Source organism: Phacochoerus africanus, chromosome 10, assembly GCF_016906955.1.
Source record: "Phacochoerus africanus isolate WHEZ1 chromosome 10, ROS_Pafr_v1, whole genome shotgun sequence".
NCBI classification, from domain to species: Eukaryota; Metazoa; Chordata; class Mammalia; order Artiodactyla; family Suidae; genus Phacochoerus; species Phacochoerus africanus.
The window spans coordinates 48,216,900-48,229,721 of record NC_062553.1 but is presented as its reverse complement, the minus strand read 5'-3'; the positions used below and the strand labels follow the sequence as shown (position 1 = coordinate 48,229,721).

At 41.9% G+C, this 12,822-nt stretch overlaps 1 pseudogene; it reads right to left on the bottom strand.

Moving 5' to 3' along the window:
• Nucleotides 1-9,455: 9,455 nt before the first annotated feature.
• Nucleotides 9,456-9,938, bottom strand: LOC125137859 (60S ribosomal protein L15-like; annotated as a pseudogene).
• Between the last annotated feature and the right edge of the window lie 2,884 nt (nt 9,939-12,822).

Below are 12,822 nucleotides of genomic sequence, written 5' to 3'. Positions count from 1 at the left end.
CCCCTAAACTCCGAGTTTTGAAGACGGCTCCCCATAAAATGGTTAAATCCGCTGCAAAACCAAACGTCCTGTGCTTACAGTTTGTGCTGCTGTCTTAATGATTCAGTGATCTCATGCTGACAGAGATGACAGTTTTTATATTATCTTGAAAAAGACTAGTAGGCAACAAACCCGGGGACTGCCACGTTTTGAAGCCCAGCTGGCAGCACAAAACAACATTTGCTTAACGCCTCGGCCCAATGCTCCCATTGATTGAACAGCCATAGCTACCCAACCATATCACAAGGTAATGTATGGCTTACACAGCAGAAAGGGTTGTAAATAAGGCTAAAAACATCCCAGCACTTCAGAAATCAACAGTCTAGCCTCCCTGGACCTCTCTATCTGTAAAGCCATCAGCATTTATCTATTGTATGGTTTTGTTTGTTTATTTAGTGCACTCAATATGTAAAAAGACTTGAAATGGGGTAGGGAAGATAATCATTGGGTAATAAATAGAAAATAGAACACTGTCCTAGCTCAGCTGCAACAATATTAAATCTATAAATTTTGAGCTGCTTACCTGTTCCTATGCGTTCAATAATTTATTCCCGTGGACCTCAGTGTCTCCTACTGAGGTTCTGATCTGACAGACAATGAGAGTAAAACAGTAGCGTATACTTAATTCCCTCAATATAATGACTAGCAACCTCTCTCAGTAATTCACTGGATACAAAGCTACACCTTTAATTTTTTTGTTTATTTTATTGAAGCATAGTTGTTTTACAATGTTGTGTTAACTTCTACCGTACAGCAAAGTGATTGAGTTAGACATATATATATATACTCTTTTCCATTATGGTTTATCACAGGATATTAAATAGTTCCCTGTGCTATGCAGTAGGACCTTGTTGTTTATCCATTAAAGGTGTAGCTTTGACAAATAACAAATTCTGGAGAGAGTGTGGAGAAAAGCCCTTCCATACTGTTAGTGGGAATGTAAATTGGTATAGGACTGCCACGTTTTGAAGCCCAGCTGGCGGCACAAAACAATATTTGCTTAATGCCTCGGCCCAATGCTCCCATTGATTGAACATCCATAGCTACCCAATTGTTTGCATCTGCTAACCCCAACCTCCCAGTCCATCCCATTCCCTCTCTCCTCCCTTTGGCAACCACAAGTCTGTTCTCTATGTCTGTGAGTCTGTTTCTGTTTTGTAGATAGGTTCATTTGTGCCATATTTTAGATTCCACATATAAGTGACATATGGTATTTGTCTTTCTCTGTCTGACCTACTTCACTTAGTATGATAATCTATAGGTCCATCTATGTTGGTGCAAATGATATTACTTCATTCTTTTTTATGGCTGAGTAGTACTCCATGGTGTACATGAACCACATATTCTTTATCCATTCCTCTGTTGATGGGCACTTAGGTTGCTTTCATGTCTCGGCTATTGTGAATAGTGCTATTAACATAGAGGTACATGTATCTTTTTGAATTATAGTTTTGTCTGGATATACCCAGGAGTGGGATTGCCAGATCATATGGTTATGCTATATATAGTTTTTTGAGGAACCTCTATACTGTTTTCCATAGTGGCTGCACCAATTTACATTCCCACCAACAGTGTAAAAGGGCTCCCTTTTCTCCACACCCTCTCCAGCATTTGTTATTTGTCAAAGCTATACCTTTAAAAAGATTGTATTATATGCTCTTATGGAAAATAATAGCAGCTCACTTTAGCCAGAGCTGAGATGGGAAAACTTTAGACTATGTGGTTCATGTACACCATGGAGTACTACTCAGTCTATGATGTGGTTTCCTTAAATATCTTTAGAGAAAACATATAAAGCCCCATTTCCAGCAGTCTGAGAGATTAACTCAAGAAGAAAATACAGGGAAAAGGAAAGGCAGTTGGGTATTTATTGGCTATATGGATGTGTGTGTGTGTGTGTGTACAGATGTTAACATATACACAGCAAATACTGATAAATGAATGTCCAAACCCTATCAGAATGAGAGAATCACATTGATAACTAAATAAGTTTCTGGGATTTAAATGAGGTACCATCTGTTACTTTGTGATTTTCCTCTGTTAAATTTTAGGCACATACAACATATCACCTCTCTCTCTTCTGGCTTTGCAAACCAAGCTATTATTTATTCTATTTATTTGTACTTCCTCTTGAAAAGTCAATCCTCCACAGACCCTGAAATACTTTTGTTATGTGGGGTTTTGTTTTGCTTTTTTTTTTTTTCCCTCTGAATTCTCATCTCTGCTTGCCTTCATCCTCCTGGCAGTAAAATGCCTCAAACTGAATACAATATCCCAGGCTTTTTTTAAAAGGTCTTCATGACTTTCTAAGAGTATAGACCTTGCCTAGGTTTTGAAAATCAGCCTGTTTAGAAAACAGTAAATCCATAGCCTTATCCATTTAAAGTCTTATCACAACTCCCCTTTTTATTTACTGGTGTGCCTTTTTCTCTCTCAAAGGTCTTTCCACTTTATGTGGTTCTTATAACATCTTGACCCTTCCAGTAGACATTATTTAACTAAATATTTCTGCTTCTCTGTGTATTTCCTCTTGAAGTTTTTGGTTTTTGTTGCTGCTTTTTCTTTTAACTCTTCCTTTGTTCCATGTTCCAATACTTCAGTGACCCTTAGACCTTTGAGGAAATATTTGCAAATCTCCCCTGACTTCTAGTTTATTCATGGATCTGTCAGCAATGTTCTTTTCTTTGCAAAGAGCTCAAATTCACAAGCAAGAGAATAGATCCTACTCAAAACAGACCTCTGATTCCAACCAAGGGATAAAAAGAGAATAAAAGTTTTAAAATATTTTAAGAATCCTAAAGATACTCTGACGTGATTTAAGTTATATATTATAACGTACATCATTTTTTTTTTCGGTGAAATGGCATGGTTTCTGGTTGTGTATCTCTTTTTCCATTCAACTTGATTTAAACTTTGTTCGTTCGGTTCCACAAGATGTGAATTCTCCAAAAATTTTGGGATTTATCTTAATGAAAAAAATAAATTAAAAAAAAATAAAACCTGCTCAGTTGCTTCATTTCATGGTGTGTTTCCTTGAGAACATCACCTGAGGGTGTCAGTGGACGTGCAATTCTGGACAATTGCATGCCCTCTGTACACTTGACAACCTCGACAGTGGCTCAGCTTCCCTGCTATTTTAAATCTTGGGCTTTATTTTTCTTCTAAGGTAGAAATATTTCCTAATCTTAGCCAGAATCAGCCTTCACAAAGTCAGGATCATAAAGCTTTCACTTTTAATGGAAAAAATATTTCGTGGTTGATGCCAGCTTGTCTCTTCCTTTTATCTGCCAAATCCCTGTGTAGATAAGATCTGGAATCTGAGATGACCTTCAGACCATCCATGCCTTCAAATACTGGGCAATGGAAAGGTATTTGGATCATCTCCACCCATTTCTGCAGATGCTTCATCATGGACTCCAATCAATAATTATTTCCACAGGGTCTTTCATGCCTTTACTTTCAAACCCTGAGATAGAAGCATGGGCTTTTGCAGCTTAGTCCATTCCCTTTATTGTGTACATGAAGGACTGAAATGTAGCTGAAGAAGTTATGGGAATAATCCAAATAAGTTCATTTGGACCATTGTTTCAGAGGCCAGTATAAGCACTATAATATGATATTTGTCTTTCTCTGTCTGACTTACTTCACTTAGTATGATAATCTCTAGGTCCATCTATGTTGCCTCAAATGGCATTATTTCATTTCTTTTATGGCTGAGTAATATTCCGTGGTATATATGTACCACATCTTCTTTATCCATTCCTCTCTCTGTGAGCACTTATGTTGCTTTCATGTCTTGGCTATTGTAAATAGTGCTGCTATGAATGAACTTATTTACAAAACAGAAACAGACTCACAGACATAGAAAACAAACTTATGGTTACCAAAGGGGAAAGAAGGGAGGACAGATTAGGAGTTTGGGTTAATAGGTACATACCACTATATATAAAACAGATAACCAACAAGGGCGTGCTATATCCAATATCTTGTAATAACTGTTTGTTTTGTTTTGGGTTTGGGTTTTTTTTTTTTTTTTGCCATTTCTTTGGCCGCTCCCATGGCACATAGAGGTTCCCAGGCTAGGGGTCGAATTGGAGCTGTAGCCTCCAGCCTACACCAGAGCCACAGCAACGCGGGATCCAAGCCACGTCTGCAACCTACACCACAGCTCACAGCAATGCCGGATCCTTAACCCACTGGGCAAGGCCAGGGATCAAACCTACAACCTCATGGTTCCTAGTCGGATTCATTAACCACTGAGCCACAACAGGAACTCCTCTTGTAATAATTTATAATGGAAAAGAATCTGAAAAGAACAGACACGTATATGTATAATTGAATCACTTTGAATACCTGAATACCTAAAACTAACACAACTTTGTAAATCAATCATACTTCAATTAAAAAATAAATAAATAAAGGGGGGAAGTTATGAGATTATCCATGGTCACAAAAGTCAGCTGATAAAATAGCTTGAATAACACCAAGTCTTTGTGACTTTATATGTACATGTGAAGAAATGTTTATACAGAGCTTCCCATAGACCACAGACAGACTGAGCCCTGTACAGATCTTGGCTCTTTTAATCCTTATAGCTGCCTTCTGAAGTAGATACTCTTATTATGCCACTTCAAAGATGAAGAACCTAGAGTTCCCTTGTGGCTTAGTATGTTAAGGATCCAGCATTGTCATTGCAGTGGTTCAGGTCACTGCTGTAGCACAGGTTCCATCCCTAGCCTGGGAACTTCCACATACCACAGGGATGGCGAAAAACATAAAATAAAATGAGGAAACTGAGTTTCAAAGAGATGAAATAACCTTTTCAAGGTCACATACCTGGTAGGTTGCAGGAATTAAAACTCAGGCAGTCTGGCTCCCAAGACTGGTCTTTTTTTCTTCTTATTTTTATGACTGCACCTGCAGTATATGGAAGTCCCCTGGCCTGAGGTCAAACTGCAGCTACCAGCCTACACCACAGCCATGGCAACACTGGATCCAAGCCACAGTTGTGGCAATGCCGGATCCTTATCCTACTGAGTGAAACCAGAAATCAAATCCACATCCTCACGGACATTATGTTGGGCTCTTAACCCACTGAGCCACCACAGGAACTCCCCAAGCTGGTCTCTTATTCACTATGCATTCTCTTCCATGAATGTCAAAGTCAGTTACATGTCATCGAGAAATCATCATCGATCAACACATCTTGATTTCCAAAATTATCTTCACCCTTGAAACATAAGCACTCTCTTCAATTCACCCATTGAGCCAAGGTATGCTTTATCCAGATATGAGTTCCTACAGGGGAAAAAATAGAAAAACTCACTCTTTTGCCCTCAGGAAAAAAAAATTGAAGCAGAAGATTATGGCAGATTTTTGAAAATTGCTCCACTCCTCCGCTCTGCTCACAATATGTTTCTAGACGATCCCTTCTGGCCCCCTCGTGGGGTCTGAGCATTTCAAGGGCTGAGGTACAGAATGAACACCCTTACATTGAACGGGTTTGTTCTGTTTTCTTTGTTTCCCTGTGGCTGCCTTTTGCTTTTCAAGAGTCTTTGGAATTAAGACAATATGCCAGGCACCTGAGGCAAGGCATGTAACAGGTGTAAACTGTAGTTGTCTGTCAGCCAGGGTTTGCCCTTGTCCAGATCTTCTGGAGTCTGTCACAAACTGCACTCTGTGGCCACTGGGGCCCCAAGAAGAATGGCCTTATTATCAGCTGATGAGAACACAAGAAAACTCAAAAAAATCCATGAGTCTACAGTCCCCAGAGAAGTGCCACTAAGGAGCCCTTAGCGTCTAGGATTTAAAGACCATCATCCACTCAGGTTTTTATTATGCCATCAATGACAGTATCAGAGGTGTTTACTTCCAATAGCATAACAACAAAAGCACACCAAGGAAATACATCTCTAGGACTTACCTGTCACCTTAATGAGTTTTTGCTTGGTGGATATTTAAGGAAAAGACATTCGTATTGTCTTCCACTAAGACAGAGTCTAGGAGCAACTATATATGCTGTGGGAGTGTTTTACTGGCCCTGAAAAGTCTGAAGTGGTTTAGAGTGATCTTGAAGGGGTTTTGAGAAATACAAAGCAAAGACCCTGAAGGGTTTTAAAGGAAGCAGATGTCATATGTGGAGTTGTCTGTCACTTCAGGCCCACGCACAGTGTCAGAAAAGGCTGCTGGTCTTTTATCTCCACGGAGCTGCAGATACACTGTTTTCAAAAGAAGAGAGCACGTTTCGAGGTTGAAAAATCAGCCAATGCCTAAGGCATTGGGTTTAGAGTACTGGGGAAAACTAGAAACAGATTAAGTAACAGGAGTAAAATTTCTTTTTCAGACACGCATATCAAATACCTTCCTTGCTATCATTGTATTACACATTTGGATCCCTGTATTAAGTGTGGTGGGTTGTCTACAAATATGACTCAGACTATTCATTTCCTCAGATGATCATTTATGGTTAAATGGGACATTTTAATCCTGGTGTCATCTCCATGGAAACTGTGTGCACCCAAGGAAGCTGCCCAGGCTCTTTGCGCCTGGACAGGCAGAGTGGATGTCCCACTGTCTAGTGCTCAGGGTCTCTGTCCTGCAGAGTTTGGTGATTAGCAAAGCCCTCTGGACCAGCTCTCCTCAGGCTATGGACTAGAGAACATGAGTGTCTGGCCCATGGGGCAGAGAGAAGCCAAGGGAGGGGGCGCTGACCCCTGGAATGTCCTTGAGCCCTTGGCTTTCCTGAGCTTCATTCCAATACATGCAGATGCTTAAAGTGAGGTGTTTTTTTTTTTCCCCCCTTGGCCGTGCCTGCAGCATGCAAAATTCTCAGGTCAGGGATCAAACACTTGCCACAGCAGTGACCTGAGCTGCTGCAGTGGCAACGCTGGATGTTTAACCCAATGCACCACCAGGGAACTCCAGAGCAAGCATTTATTTTCTTAAATCTAGTCCATATTTCAGTTCCCTTTGAACAAAGCACCCAACTGAGCAGGATATGAAATTAATCAGTAACATAGCCATTCAGTGGAACAGCCCTGGATTTTATGTCCTGACTGTTCTGATAACATCTCCATTCTGTCCCTCTGTACACATTTCATCTTTCACCACATTCCACCCGAAGTCATTTTTTTTCCGTTTTGACCCCTCTCTATCTCTCACATCTTATTTTCTCTCCTTCTCTCCCTCTCTGTCTGTCTCTCCCTCTCTGTCTGTCTGTCTCTCTCTCTCTGCTTCTCTCATCTCTTCTCTTTTATATCGCTTGTAATTCTACTTTCCAGGGACAATTTCAGGGACAATTACTCCTCTTCCATTTTTCCTTCTTCTTCCAGTTCTATCTAGTTTTTCTAACTAGGGCTCCCAAATTCACCACTCCATCCTCACTCAAGTACGATGAACAAGATCACTCCCACTAGAGCTTAAGACTCAATAAATGCCTAGTTTAGGCAAGTACTGGCCTAAAAGCTGGTTGTGGTTGTCAAAGGGGGAGGTGGGGGGGGATACAAACTATTAAATAGAGAATGGATATAGCACAGGGAAATATATTCAATATCATGTAATAAAACATAGGGAGAAAGAATATGAAAAAGAATATCTATAACTGAATCACTTTGCAGTACAACAGAAATTAACACAACACTGTAAATCAACATAATAATTTTTTAAGCTAGTTCTTTAAATGAAACCATGTTGACTCAAGGATATTAACAAAGGGCTAAATTCCTTTTTCCACATTCAACATAGTTTCATATATATATATATATATATATATATATACCAGTACTATGCCAGCATGTTCAATAGCACTAAAATGCATAAGACAGGACCCCAACCTCTAGCTGGCTTACCTTATGATGTGGGAGGAAGAAAGCACCTGTGGAGAAAAAATTACCACAGTGGTAGGCTATGACTGTGCTGCCAAGATGAGGGAGATGCAGAAGGGAGGCACAGAAGCTAGCCAGGACCTCAGGTGCATCTGCGTGTGTGATTCCACCAAGGCACGTGCACAGACAGCTAGGTTACCCTTTTCCACACACATATGGTAAGGCGGGCATTGGACCTAACCCTTTAGAATACACCAGAGAGTGCGAGAAGTTTTCTGGGAGCATTCTAAAAATAACCATGACCAAGACCAAGGGCAGATTTCAGAGCAGGAGATAAGGATCTTTGGTCTCCACTATTTTTCCTTTTTTTTTTTTCTTTGGAAAACATGAGTTTGTATTGACATCAACTACATGACTTTTCTCAGTAGCCTTTTGGGAATGGATAAAGTGGCTTTACCAAAGAAAACTTTAACACTGATTAGATTTAGCAGTATTCCCCCCCCCCCCAAGGTGGCTTAGAGAGAGTTCATAATAGTCACAAACTAATACTACAGATAAAACATTTAAAACTTTGATCTAAATTTTTTCCTATCCTCCCACACTTGAAAGATATCTCATGGACACCAATTTCCTAATTCTACCTAGCATTTCTAGCTTACAAATCTTAAGGTTAGTAACCCCAATCTCATTTAATGTTCAATTTCCATCAGTTTCAATGTATACCAGTGTAAATACCATGACTACTTTGCAGTACTCTACAGATTCGAGTCATGGGATTAAACCACAAATCCCACCTTTTATGTGAACTTCAATGGAACCATGGAGGCCAAGGCAATTTAATTTAGGTTTACCAGGATGCCTTTCATTTTTAAGTGAATCCTCTGGAAACAGGTTTATTCAATTCCCTTAAAAATGGTGGCATTCTTTTGCATTTCTCCCTTTTGAAGCAGCAGTTATATAAACAGATTAGATCAAGTCTAAAAACGTGGGCCCCACTCAACTTTCACTATTTTTCTGCATATGATCATGATAAAGGATCAGGAAATCCTTCACATTTTAAAGGAGAATTCAATTTACAGTTTGTCCTTGCCAAACTCCATAAATCAGCCACTTTCAGAGTAAACCAGCAGAGCACTGCATCACCCCCAATAAAGCCATAGGTTTCATCACATGCACCAACAAATCTACATGGCTAGTTTCTGCCTCTTTTACAGAATTTTACACCTATTGTTCCAAACAGCATTTTAAAGACATATCAACTCCCTAATAAAACAAGGCATTTCCCTTATTAGAAACAAGATACACCATCACTTAAGATCTTCAGACATTATTGCACTTTAACTTTCAAAATTTGACAATGCATTCAATGAAACAATCTGCAAAAAACTAGTTTTAACAGACAAATTAAAACACTTTTAAGCAGACATGAATGTTCTAAATTGTTTATTAGGTAAGAATTTTACAAACATTACTTATTAGCCGAAACGGTGGAGCTGGAGAGTATTGCGCCTTCTTCAAGCAGCATGGGGAGAACCACCTATAGTGTGTTGGAAGTTGCGGTCCTTTCCAAGGCTGTGGCTCTTTCTGCCTGCAGAAGTCAGCCCTCGCATCTCCCTTTGCTTGCGGACTGGTTTGGTGATCCACTGGTGTCAGGATTTCTTCTGATAGCTTTATGGAATGGATCAATGACGATAACCTCAAAGAATTTGTATGTAGGCTCTTCACCAACCCAGTAAGAATTCAGGACTCTCAGAGCCCCACAGTGGCGTCCAGCTCGATCTCCGCAACAGACTGAAGGCTTCAGCAGACTTTAGCTGGTTGACACCAAGGTGGACAGGCTTGCCGTAGGCGGTACCCTTAGGAACTGGGCGTTTGCGGCCACTGGGGCGCACACGAATCCGATATATGACACAACCTTGCTTGGCCTTGTATCCCAGCCTGCGCGCCTTATCCGGCCGGGTGGGGCGGGGTGACCTGTGGAGAGCAGAGAGCTGGCGGTACCGCCCGCAGCGGACCCGGAGGAGAAAGCGCATGACGTCGGATTGCTTCTTCCCGGATGTACTTGTAGGCGCCCATCTCGTCTTACCTGATGGCTGCCGCCAGACCCTCCACTATATTTATATCTGTTCTCTTTTTTATGTCTTTTGAAGTACAAGTGCCTGAATTCTCAATTCCCTTCACCCTCAGCTTGATAACTTGTGTTCCTGAATCCAGCGCAAGGCCTTTCCCAGCCTGCTCTCCCACTTGGCTTGCTCTCTGAGTCTGTCTTCACCAAGCGCCTGTCCCACCATGTTTTAACTGGATATTGGGGATGTGATTATCCACTCGAATAGGCCACAGTGAAGGGTGAGTGACTGATGGGTTTTTCCGTCCCAAGGTGGTTTCTTTCGAACTTTATTCAGGAACAATTGACAAATACAGTTGTACATATTTAAAGTGTTCCTTGTGATGATTTGATAGACATATATATTGTGGAATGATTACCAAGGGTGTTTGGTTTTTAAACTGCAAATCAATTAAGTCAAAAAATTTCATATTGAGAGTATGGGTATTTAAAATATAGCCCTTCAAAGTTATTTCCTATTTCTGTCTTTCTTACATCAATTCTTCCTGTTTACCACCATCACCACCACCACCACCACCATCACCTCAGGATCACCACCACCATTACCACCTCCAACATCACCACCATCACCACCCCACCATCACCACCCCACCACCACTACCACCACCACCACCACCATCACCTCAGGATCACCACCACCATTACCACCTCCAACATCACCACCATCACCACCACCACCACCACTACCACCACCACCACCACCACCACCATCACCTCAGGATCACCACCACCATTACCACCTCCAACATCACCACCATCACCACCCCACCATCACCACCCCACCACCACTACCACCACCACCACCACCATCACCTCAGGATCACCACCACCATTACCACCTCCAACATCACCACCATCACCACCCCACCATCACCACCACCACCACCACCACCACCACCACCACTACCACCACCATCACCTCAGGATCACCACCACCATTACCACCTCCAACATCACCACCATCACCACCCCCACCATCACCACCACCACACACCACTACCACCACCACCACCCACCATCACCTCAGGATCACCACCACCATTACCACCTCCAACATCACCACCATCACCACCCCACCATCACCACCACCACCACCACTACCACCACCACCAACCACCATCACCTCAGGATCACCACCACCATTACCACCTCCAACATCACCACCATCACCACCCCACCATCACCACCACCACCACCACTACCACCACCACCACCACCATCACCTCAGGATCACCACCACCATTACCACCTCCAACATCACCACCATCACCACCCCACCATCACCACCACCACCACCACTACCACCACCACCACCACCATCACCTCAGGATCACCACCACCATTACCACCTCCAACATCACCACCATCACACCACACCATCACCACCATCACCACCCCACCATCACCACCACCACCATCACCTCAGGATCACCACCACCATTACCACCTCCAACATCACCACCATCACCACCCCACCATCACCACCCCACCACCACTACCACCACCACCACCACCATCACCTCAGGATCACCACCACCATTACCACCTCCAACATCACCACCATCACCACCCCACCATCACCACCACCACCACCACCACCACCACCACCACCACACCATCACCTCAGGATCACCACCACCATTACCACCTCCAACATCACCACCATCACCACCCCACCATCACCACCACCACCACCACTACCACCACCATCACCACCATCACCTCAGGATCACCACCACCATTACCACCTCCAACATCACCACCATCACCACCCCACCACCATCATAACCATCATCCTACCATCACCTTCCCAACCTCCAACATACAATCTCTGTTAGAGAGAGTCAGGGAGAATCTCTGTCCTCATTTGAGGAAACTGGCCTCCATCCCTAAAAAGAGGTAGTAAAAAAATCTAATTAAATGTAACTAATATAAATTAAGCCCTCAGGTCCTCTCTAAGTATAAATTTAAATTAAATATAACTAGTCTTTCATGACCTTCTATTGCTCCATAACAAATTACCTAAAAATTCAGTTGTTTAAGGCATCAACAAATATTTATTATCTCACAGTTTCTGTGAGTCAGCAAGTCAAGTGTCCTTTAGATGGGTTGTTCTGGCTCAAGGTTTCTTCTGACCCTTTATTCAAGTTATCACTTTGAGCTGCAGTCATCTGACGTTCTCTAAAAGCTTGACTGAAACAGGATTTGACTGATGCTCATTTATATGGCTGGTAAATTTGTGCCAGCTGTTGGCAGGAGGCTTCAGTTCTTCACATAGGGACTACTAGGTAGGGTCTCTTGAATGTCCTAATGCCACCATGACTGTCTTCCCCTTGGATGAGTGAACCAAGCAAAAGCAAGACAGAAGCATTAATGTATTTTATGGCTTGACCTTGGGAGACATTCACCATAACTTCTGCTACATTTCTTGCTGAGCAGTAAGTCACTAGTCCATTCATACTCAGAGTAGGTGGGTGGAGGTATTGGACTTTACCTCTAGTAAGGAAGGCTAAACCTTTCTATTTAGTAAGATGCTCTGAGTAAAAAGCAATTTTTTGAATGCTATATAACTTCATAAATTTTAAGTATTCCCATAGTGAATATCTGGCTTTCAAATCTTTGCTGCTAATTCCCTCCTCCAATTTTCCATAAACTTTCTTTATTCCAAGTTGCACAGTTTTGTTAAAAATAAATCTTCTGAGTAATTTGGGGTTAAATTATACAGCATAGTGGCTCCTAAATTGACATCCATAAAATCAATTTTAATTCATTCATATGTGGCTAAGTGAAGTATTTTGTGAGGTACTGGATCAAACATCTGTTCTATTTCTTTTG